At 37.2% G+C, this 10,865-nt stretch overlaps 1 pseudogene; it reads right to left on the reverse strand.

Moving 5' to 3' along the window:
* Nucleotides 1-8,905: 8,905 nt before the first annotated feature.
* On the reverse strand, nt 8,906-10,360 carry LOC114046443 (annotated as a pseudogene).
* Nucleotides 10,361-10,865: the final 505 nt, after the last annotated feature.

A 10,865-nucleotide genomic window follows, 5' to 3' on the forward strand; every position in this document is an offset into this window, starting at 1 on the left:
CATTGTTTCTTGCTGCACAATAATAGTAATAAGATATTTTGTTTAGCTATTCTCCAATAGGAGGCCAACCAATTTTAGTTTGGGGCTACTACAAAGAGATGATATAAATATTTTTACACATTAAAATCCTTTTCTGCTTTCTTTGATTTCTTTGGGATATAGGTATAGTAGTATTCTAACTAAGTCAAAAAGTTTGTAGAGTTTGCTACCTTTCTGGGCATAGTCTCAAATTGCTTTCCAGAATGGCTAGACCAATTCACAGCTCCAACAATACACCAGTATATCTGTTTTCTCCACAGCCCCTCCAACATTTGTCATTTTGCTTTTTGTCATCTTTGCCAATCTGGTAGGTATGACATGGAATTTCAAAGTTGCTTTTATTTGCGTGTCTCTAATTATTAATGATTTTCAGTATTCCTTCATATAATTGTTGAAACCATGGATTCCTTCTTTTGAAAACTGCCTATTCCTCAGGGCCCATGATCCAGTGACCTCATGCAGCCTTGCCACCTTTTTAGAGGAGTCCCAGGCCAAGGCAAGCCCAGGCCACAGTGGAGACGACTAGGGGAACAGGGACTTAGTGCTGCTGCCTTGAGATGCGAGCTAAGCCCACCAGGCAATGGGCCACAAGAAGGCCTGAAATGCCCCAACCCAAAGACGATGATGAAAAGGCCATAGAGAAGCTTGTCAAGGAAAAGGTCGAAGGGAGCAGCCTACCAACTGCAGAGCCACAGGCAGAGCAGGATATAGCTCTACTTTCAGTTCTCAGAGCAGAAATAGGGCTACTTTTCCCGTAAAGACTGCAATATTTGATGAAAAAGTGCATATGTGTGGTGAGTGCAGAGAGCCAATAAATCGGCTTCAAATAGTTTTGCCAAACTTGTCAGAAGTCTTAGGACAGATACAAAGGGGGAAATAGAACCTGTCAAAGTTGTAAACAAATGAGATATACCTGCCCAGTGAAATTTTACCACGTGGATCCCAAAAGACCTTATCCTCAGTTTTTGTGTGGGAGATGCAAAGGCAAAATAAGGCTTCAAATAAATTATTTCAATATATGACTATTTAAAGAGTACTGCTGTATTTTTGAGAATACAGCGACAAATAAGCTCCTTCCCTGCCCCGACACTGCTCTGTTCCCTTCCCTCAATTAAAGGACTTCCCAAAGTAGTAGGAATATTTGACAAACTCTTCAAATAAAAGTATTACCAAAAAAAAAATTAAAGGAGGGGAAAGGGGGGAAAGAAAGAGAGAACAAGGGAGGGAGGAAGGTAAGGATGAAGAAGAGGGAAAGGAAGGGAGTTGTTCATATCCATTGATCATTTTATCTATTGGGGAATGACTCAGACATAAATATTAATCAGTTCCTTATATATTTTGGATATATGATCTTTATCAGAGTAACTTATTGCAAAGATTTTTCCCCCAGTTACCTGTTTTTCTTCTGATTTTTACTATATTAGATTGTTTGTACAAAAACTTTTTAATTTTATATAATCAACATTATCTATTTTATCTTTTGTAACTATCATTTTAGTCATGAACTCTTCCTCAATGCATAGATCTGAAAGGTAATTTCTTCTTTGTTCATCTAATTTATTTGTGATATGACCTTTTATATCTAAGTCACGTATCCATTTGGAGCTTATCTGGGCATATAACTTGAGGTTTTGTTCTAAACTGAATTTCTCTTAGACTGCTTTCCAGTTTTCACCATGCTTTTTGTCAAATAGTAAGTCCTTACTCAACATCTCTATTCTTTGGGTTTATCAAGCACTAGACTATTAATTTTTTTATATATTATATTTATTGTTGGGTACCAATAAAAATAATTTTGATTATTGCTGCCTTGTAGTGTCATTTGAGAGCTCATACTAATAGGCCCTTTTTCTTCCTACTTTTTTTTTTATTCTTACCCTTGAGATTCTTGACCTTTTATTCTTCCATATGAATTTAATTATTATTTTTCTAAGTCTATAAAATATCCTGGGAGAATTTGGCACAGAATTGAATAAGTACATTAATTTAGATAGTATTGTCATTTTTACTATATTGACTCAATCTACCCATGAGAAATTAATGTTTCTCTAATTATTTGGGTCTGTCTTTATTTCTAAGGTGTGACATACTCTTCCACCAGTGCATACAGAATCCAAGGGAAAGTGGACTCAAGTTTAGAGAGCTCATGTGGCAAAGGAGTAACTCACAATTCCTGTTCACTAGAAGACCTTTTCTCACCATAGTGTGGCTCCCTCTTAGATACAGCTTCTTTGCTGTCTTCCTAGTGAAGCCATGAATCTCCTACTGGCTCCTAATACCAAAACCTCAGAAAATTGCTCCCGGGATGTAGGGAGGAGCTAATGGGAAGATGAAAAAAATTCTTTCTGCCTCCAAAGTTTGTAATTTCTACGTTCTCCAGTCATAGTTGGGGGAGGGGAAAGAAGAGGAAGCATCAGCCAAAGGCCAGACACTCTCTCTTTCCCATCCATCTCTCCCCCAAAGCAGTCCCTTCTCAGAGCAGAGTAATTCTCTCTCCTCTGTGGCTCCAGATGCTCTCTCCACTCGGCATTTCCATTGGACCAAAATTGGCTTGAGAGAGTTAGAGAGAGAGAGAGAAACAGACAGACAGACAGACAGACAGATACACAGACAGAGACAGAGAAAGACAGAGACAGAGACAGAGAGACAGAGAGACAGAGACGGGGGGTGGGGGGAGTGGGGAAGAGAAATAATGTGTGAGTGTGACCAAGTTCCCTCATCTACCTCAAACATTCTTTCTGAGCAATGTCACTTCCAGTTCATCTAAGGGCTCATCAGAGATATCTAAATTGAAGGAGGCTTTTCCCCACTTAGTTGTAATGCTTTTGATTCAATCTAGATAGTTTCCACTTAGCTAAAGTACCAGGAAGTAGCATTATATCATTTACTTTAGGTGGGCCAAGATAACTTGAATTACTCAATCAACCCCTAAACTTATACTTTCCACTCTGAAGTGTGAGTTTTGGAGGCTATCTTTCCAAATACTCTAGGGCAGAGGTGGGGAACCTGCAGCTTTAAGGCCACACATGGCCCTCTAGGTCCTCAAGGGCAGCCCATTGACTGAATCCAAACTTCACAGAACAAATCCCCTTAATAAAAGAATTTGTTCTGTAAAACTTGTACTCAGTCAAAACGCCCTACCGAAGCACCTAGAAGGCCACAAGCAGCCTTGAAGCCAAAGGTTCCCCATCCCTGCTCTAGGGGTATCTGGGTGTAGAATAGAAGAGATTGTTCTCTTAATGAAAAGTAGTGAAAGTGAAAGTAGAAAATGAGATGTGTGTGTGTGTGTGTGTGTATGTGTGTGTGTGTGTAAAATGTATGCATTTTTTTTTCCTTTAGGTCAAAACTGTTATTGTCCATGTCATATACAGTGATCTTTCTTAGTAGCTCTTGGATTGAAATAATTTATTCTTTTAAAAAGTAAAATTGTTAAAAATGCATAGAATACAACAGAAAGAATTCAGAAGGAAACTGACAAGCAGGACAGCATTGAAAGTTAATGTTGAATTTACTACATATCTAAAAGGAAAAGTGAGCTATACATAACAAAGATTCTTATTTGCATTCATGATCGTCTTGTTCCATTCTACTTTTCATATGGAAATTTTCATTTTGTTTAACATTTGTCAAGTTCAGAATAAAAGAAAAATAAAATAATTATGTTCATGCTTTAATAGGAGGGAGGGGTGCAAGGTTTAAGTCTTGCCTATAGTGTAAAAATGCCTTTCATTATGGTGGGCTTCTTTTTTAAACAAAATAACATTTGTTTAAAAAATAATCTTTGCTTTATTTGTTGGTTTTAATAATTTTTAAGCATTTATATAGCACCTGCTATATGCCAAGCACTTTTATAAATTGATTCTCACAACAACCATTGAAGGCTGGTGCTAGAATGTCATTAATGTAATGTGCATTTTTTTGTACCATAGAACTTGGGTTTCCCCATGTTTCCTTTCCCTGCAACTGTTGGTTTGAAATGAGGTAGAAGGTTGGCATTACTGTCATTGGTACTTCTTTGCCTAAACAACTCTCCTCCTTTCTTAGCATCCGCAGCTGCCACAAACATCTTCAGCTGCTCATGCTGACCTCCTCCACCTAACAGCCCTGCTAGAAGGTTAAGGATTCAACTCACCCATTAATGACTGTTCTATCTCCTATCTTTAACACAAGTTGAATATCTAGTCATAGCATGAAATAACTTTAAATCATTTAAATTGTTATCTTTTGTGTCTGCAGGTACTTTTTTGTTACATTATAAAATAGATTATATTTTAAGCACTGCCTATATTTTATTCTTCTCCCACTACAGTCTTTTTTAGGCATGGTAATTTTTTAAAAGTCAATTTCCCTTTGAATTTTTAAAAATACATAATGTTAAATAAGTATCGCCATCTACAATGGAGTTTCATAGTAGCTCTACATTGAGTTGCCTGTGTTTTTTGTCATTTTGTGTCAAATAAAAGTCATAGTTAAATGTAGCTTAAAATTTCTCATTAGGATGAAGAAAATTTTAGAATAACATCATAGAATAATATCTTGAATATTGACTAAGCTTTTCATCCAAGTATCTCAAATCCCTTCATGGGCATTAGTTAATGAAGTTTCATAATACCATATTAGGAAAATAGGATTTTGGTGGCATGGGCTCTAACGCCAAAAATAAGGACTGTTTCCACATCTGTCATGTCTATATGAATGAAATGTTTAGAACACAGTACTGCTTACCCTTCAGTTTCAATCACCTTATCAATAAAAGTAGATCACCGTGCAATGTATTTGGCCTCCAAAATAGGTTATCAATAGTGAAGATAACTGAAATTAATGTATTGATATCATGGCATGGTCCACTTTTCCCATAATTATGATTAGTAACTGAATCATACTAAATTGGAAAATGGAGCTTATAAAACAAACAGTTAGGGCTTGAGTATGACCTTGATGAATTTTGTTAAGTGGAGAAGGGTGGACAGGGAAACAAACTACCTCAAAAAACATCCAAATGAATGAACATGCACAGGACATTTTCCCTCATCATTAATAATGAAAGGTGTGTCCCTCATATTATCCTGTTTTATACAGATGGTTAAAATGAAATACAGAGAACTTTGTTAGCTTGGAGTATTTTTTTTAATGACTACATTATAAAATTTGAAAACAATGTCATAGTATACACAGGAAGCATCAACTCTGTCTTAGTCACCACCTCATAAATATAAAACTCTAAATAAAAAAATTTTGAATTCTTTAAAGCTTGGTTCTGTCATCAAAAAATAAATTGAAATAGCACTTAAATCTGGTTTGAGTTATGAAGCTTTTGTAATGTAGGGAATTCATTATATACCGCAGTACTTATTAGATTTCAAAGGTTTTTGGTTTCATTAGTATAGACACTCCACGCACAGACTTAAATGACAACCCATCTTTGCTTTAATAGACCATCTTGATGAGTTACTGTAGCTAAAAAACTCATTACCTGGTTGCTAATCCACTAGTGATGAGGGTCTCTGAATTTAGCTAGACTGGTCTTTGGATGACAGATGGTTTTTGTCTGGGTTCGTACTCTTAAGTCTTTGCAGTTTGATCGGCTCTGCCAAGGCTTGTGCTTATACAGCAAAACCTTAAAGATCCCAGGATCACCTCCAACCCCAATGAGGCAGTAAAATAAGGCATTAGCAAGGGGAGCACTATAGTGTTGTTAGTGAACATTCTTTTGAGGATATTTTTACACAAATCTAAGTCATATTCCTCATGAATGTATGTGCATATCATGGGCATTGTTTTATTTGGATCTGTTTTCTCTCATTAGAGTCTAGTAAAACTATTGTTCCTAATAAAACTGTGGGAATTAGGTAAAAGGCAGGGGGAGATGGAGTTAAGTATGCAATGATCCTTTAAGAGGCTGCCTCATTTAATCTCATTTAATGAGGGGTTTAAAGACTGAAATAAGTACCTTGCAATAGTTACCCAATTTCTGAAAACAGAGAAGCAACACTTAGAAGACCAAATGATGAAAAAAGAGGAAAACTGTCTATTAGCTGCAAAGGACAAGAAGAAGAAAGAAGAAAAGGTGAGGGCCCATGAAAAGATGGAAAATTTTAAGGAAAAAAAATCAGAGAGCATTTAAAGAAGATGGGGGAAAGTAATCAAGAAAAATCTGGAATAAAGTAAAATCCAGGTTATTCAGCAGATTATCTATATGAGCTCACTTTTAATATATATTTGGGTTTTTTTAAATATATATTTGTTGTTGTTCAGTTGTGTTTTAGTATGTCTCACTCTTGTTCACCCTATTTGGGGTTTTCTTGGCAAAGATACTGGAGTGCTTTGCCATTTCCTTCTCCAGCTCATTTTACAAATGAGAAAATTGAGGCAAAACAGGGTTAAATGACTTGCGCAGGGTCACATAGCTAGTCATGTCTAAGGCCATATTTGAACTCAGGAACATGAGTCTTCCTGACTCCAGGTCCAACACTCTATCCACTGTGTCACCTAGTTGCCCCAACATATCTTCATCAGAAGTGAAGATACTAGAGGTCTCCTGTCCCCTACCAGCCAGTGCACCCTCCCCTAAAAAGATACAAGCTCCGTCTCCACAGATGAGACTAGACCCTTTTCCCGCTTGGGTCTCCAACAGGAGCCACAAGGAAGCCTGGGAGTCCTTCTGTTGCCTCTGGCCATGTTTTAGACCTCAGGGAAGTCAATGCCCATGTATGGGAGGCCCAGGATGTTCAGGCCTAAGAACATATATATATATGTATGTATATATGTATATATGTGTGTTTATGTATATATGTGTGTGTATATGTGTATATATGTATATATGCATGTGTATGTAAGTATATGTATGTATTATTTTTAATGTTCATAATGCTGGTCCTAAGTGCTAAACAAATGGTTTGTAAGTACTTTTTAAAGGGAAGAAGTAATAATTATAAATCAACATAGGTTCATTAGGAACATATCATTCCAAGAAAGATCCTATTTCCTTCTTTGGCATAGTAAGTAGATCAGATGAATTCTGTAGATATAATGTATTTGGATTTCAGAGGACTTGGACAAGTTTCTCATGATGTCCTTGTGGTTAAAATGGAGAAATATGAGCTGAATAACAATAAAGTTAGGTCAATTAGTAACTGATGGAAAATCATGAGATTATTGGTTAATAGATCCTTATTAATTGGAAGGAGTATCTCTAGGCCCTTCCACAAGGCTCTATGCTAAACTCTGTTTTATTCAGTGTTTTATCAATGACTTAAAAGAAGACAAAATACTTCTCAAGTTTGTGAAAGAATTGAAGCTCAGGCAGATAGCCAACACAATAGAATCTAATTCCAAAAAGGTCATGACAAGCTTGAACAATTGGCTATATAAAGACAAAATTATTCTAATATTACTCTAATATTTCAACTTATTCTAATATCATAGTGACTCACTAATCTTATCCAATGATGCATACCAGAACCTATCCATGACTGCCCGTTCTGTGTGACTCTTGTTTGTGTTCTCCAATAAATACAAATTAGGGGTCCACCCAATTTGCTTAGGGCATTCCTCACATTATTTTGACATTATGTAGCTACTAATTGAGCACGTGGGCTATCATTCAATTATCTCTCATTACATGACCAGACAATCTTTTTTCCCAGTCATATATTTCTTTGATGGCCTCCTTTACACTGTTCCTTTTGTATAAGTTCTATCTTGTAAAATGCTGTAGCTTACTCACAGCCACCATGCCTTTTTCCATTGCCCTTTGAGTGATCCTCATCTTCAGTTCTTCAAAAACTATAGTATTTCATGGCTTACAACTACCTAACATTAGATATAAATTAAGGGGTTATTGCTAACTTTGGAAAGAACAGTTTCAGTTCAGGGATAAGCTTGGAGAATTCAAGATCACAAAGGATTGAGAAGTGAACAGGAAAGGTGTCATCAATAGTAGCAGATAACTTTTTCCATGAATATGGTTGTTAAAGGGAAAAGAGTTATGAGATGATAAGACTCTATGGAGGGTGGTGATGGCTGCTTTTCAGGAAAGAAGAGGCTCGGGGATGTTTGTAGACAACTGGGAAAGAAGTAATAGATAATTTTAAACTCACAAGCATATGGAAGTAATTATTGATAAATCAAAATAAATTAAAATAAAAAAAATTTTTAAATTTTAAAAAAAGAACAAGTAGATAGAGAAAGAGTGAAGATTAAGGGGGTGAGGTGGTGTGGAGGCAATCTTCTGGAGCAAAAGAGAGGAAATGGGATCAAGTGTACATGTAAAAACGTTAACTCTGACCAAGGAAAAGGGTTATCTCTTCATCCGAGACTGAAGTAAAGAAGACATCTAGGGATACTGCCGTGTGGTTTTCAGGTAGAAGAGAGAGGTCATGGCAAATAACTATTTTGTCAGTAAAATTAGAAGCAAGGTGCTCAGCTGAAACAAGGAAGGGATAGTGTGAGAGATTTGAGTAGAGAAGAAAAGATTTGGAATAGACTCCAGGTAGTATGATAAAAGAGAATCAATTGGGAGGAATAAAAGGATCATCAACAGAGCTGACAGGATACAATAATGGAATTAGATGGAAGAACTTTAAAAGCAGCGAGGTTATTGAATGATGGCAGTAGAGTTGTAATCTGAAAGAAGCAGTAGAGAAAAAAGTGCATTTTGATGCTTCCTCATTCATTGTTGTTAAAGGGTTATTTATTGGAAAAAGTGGGCTGCAGAGGGTCACTAGATTCACCACAGAGAAACAACACCACACAGGTGAGGAGTGATGGAAAAGCTCAGCATGAAGCTCTGGGATCTCATCCTCTTCCTGGAGGGTGCAAGAAAGGGCATGGAGTCCTGGAGTCAACCAGAATGAAAGGCCTTGACTTAGCATGCAAGGTTAGAGATAAAATGTGACTTTCTGGCTTCACATCCTGACTTTCTACTTGGGGAATACTTGCCTTTGAGCAGCTTAGCTGTTAGCCAAGGCCAGATTGATATATTCCTCCTTGGGAAGCTGTGATAGTTTCTTTCTTTCCACCACGGGTGTTGAGGGCAAATGCCTGCAGAGCTCTGCCAGAAGATAAGTTCTGGGCCTGTGGTTTGTGCAAGGGACAAGTTTTAATGACATTAAGGTTGATTAACAAAACATAATTTTCATTTTAGCCCCAAACAGGAATGTGACACTGTTGACTACCAAGGGCAAAAGGCTGTTAGAGTTGCTAGTATGGTCTCCTTATTTGGATACTGTGAGGTATAGGCATGATGAGGTATAACCATGTTGGACTTCAACAAGGTCCCTTCCAAGTAAATATGATGATCACTCAGACTTCTGTTCACAGCAATCAAGACCCTTTCAATGATGTACTGATCACACTTCAAATCATGTTCATCGGGGAGGATTACTTTTTTTTGGAAAGAAACTGAATGGAGACAATATCATCCTGCTGACAAAGGCTAGCATAATGGGCTAACATATTGAAAATCTCCAGGGTGACAAGAATGGAAGATATATTATCCTTTATTATCAGTACATAGTGTTACTTGGCAAAGTGAAATCTATGTTTCATCCCATCCCGACCCTGGATGGTAATTTCACCATTTTTCCCAACCAGAGGCACTATGCCTTTGTTTATCTGGTTGCCCTCAATACCACCCTTGGTCTGTATCACCTTAGATAATGGATGATGATAAACATTCTGATGAAGTGTCTCATAGAGAAGGATGACATTTCAGATATGACTGTTCACTCAGTAATTTGCTATCTAAAGTAAGTACCAATAGAAGCACCAATTTTCCTGTGTTCTTAGTTCTATTCCAACCCAATTCAATATAATCTGGTCCAATCCAATAAACATTTATTAAGTACCTACTATGTGCCAAGAACTGTGCTAAAGACTAGGGATACAAATAAGAAACAGAAAAACAGTTCCTGTCCTCAAGAAATTTACAATTGAAAGAGATCAACACAACATACAAAAGGAAGATGAAACATTGGGGAGAAGGGAATAAGCTCAGGGGTACACTGATGGTGGAATCAAATACAAGAGGTACATCTAGTGAGAAATAATGAGAGAGCTGCTAAGCCCTCTTTAAATAGATGCTTGGGGGGGTGGTTGGAATTTTTCTCTGCTTTCAATCCCTTCAAGCAGAGGAGCAGAGACAACTGAGGGTACTGATGAGGTGTGAGTATCAAAGCAGATGTAATTTCTGTGGTTATGAGTTTCCTGGTGATTAACTTTTCCTGGTGACAGTGCTGGTGATGGTTGGGATGATGATGATGGTGAAGTCAAATCCAAGAGGTGCTGCTGGTGAGTAATGACTTTTCCTGTAAGAGATCATCTAGCATTCTCTTGAAGAGGTCTAGTACAGAATATCCATTAACCCTCTAGACAACTCATTGTACAGAGAGAGAGAGAGAGAGAGAGAGAGAGAGAGAGAGAGTGGAATCAGAGAATTCATAGAGATCTCAGAGTCTGTGTCTGAACATTTTCTTGCACCAGAATGCTAGCTTACAACAGTCCCAATAAGTTGTTGTCTGGAATTGTTTTGAAGAGGTCTAGCAAAGAATACCTTAATCCCAAAGACAACCCATTCTACACTTAGATTGCTCTCATTGTTAGGAAGTTTTTCCGTATAGCTAGGTGGTGCACTGGACAGATGAAACATACAAGGGAGATACACTTCTCCAGATATAGTCTGACTAGGTCTGAGTACAATGGAATGACCATGACCATTGTTGACATGCTATCATGTCACTCTGCTTAAAACCCCAGGTATTTTTCACATGAACTATTGTCTAGCCATACCTCCTCTACTCTAGATTTGTGCAATTGAATTTTTAAAC

The sequence above is a fragment of the Vombatus ursinus genome, unplaced genomic scaffold (genome assembly GCF_900497805.2).
Source record: "Vombatus ursinus unplaced genomic scaffold, bare-nosed wombat genome assembly UNPS02001419.1, whole genome shotgun sequence".
Taxonomy (NCBI): domain Eukaryota; kingdom Metazoa; phylum Chordata; class Mammalia; order Diprotodontia; family Vombatidae; genus Vombatus; species Vombatus ursinus.